This window comes from Aptenodytes forsteri, unplaced genomic scaffold (assembly GCF_000699145.1).
Source record: "Aptenodytes forsteri isolate BGI_AS27 unplaced genomic scaffold, ASM69914v1 Scaffold249, whole genome shotgun sequence".
Classification (NCBI taxonomy): Eukaryota; Metazoa; Chordata; class Aves; order Sphenisciformes; family Spheniscidae; genus Aptenodytes; species Aptenodytes forsteri.
The window spans coordinates 2,470,207-2,470,669 of NW_008796188.1; positions in this window are offsets into that span (position 1 = coordinate 2,470,207).

Here is a 463-nt window from a genome sequence, read left to right on the forward strand (position 1 = left end):
CCCCCCGAGGCGCGCGGGGGGGGAGGGGGTCCCCAGGGTGGCGGGGAGGGGGTCCCGGCTGGCCGGGCTGGGGGAGAGGGGTGTACGCCAGCGCAGACGGGCTCGCTGCCTGTTTGCCTTCAACTCCGCACTGCTCGGAGGCAGCCGTCCCTGGTGAAATGTTGCCATTTGCTGTTGCTCGGAGTAATCCCTTTATATGAATTTTGGGGCTGGTTTTCATGTCAAATATAGCAAAGAGTTCGTGCGCATCAGGGAGCGCTGGGGTTTGTGTGCAGCTGGGTGGGGGCTGTGGGGCGGAGGTGGCGGGGGCTCCGCTGTCTGGGCACCCCGATGGGGCTGGGTCCCTCCTATGCAGCCGGGGACAAGAGGAGGGGAGCGGGGGACTGGGGTCCCCCCAAAAGCTGTGCTCGGGGGTCTGCCATGGGGTGCTGGGGCTGTGCACCCCCCCCCGGCTCGGCTCCCT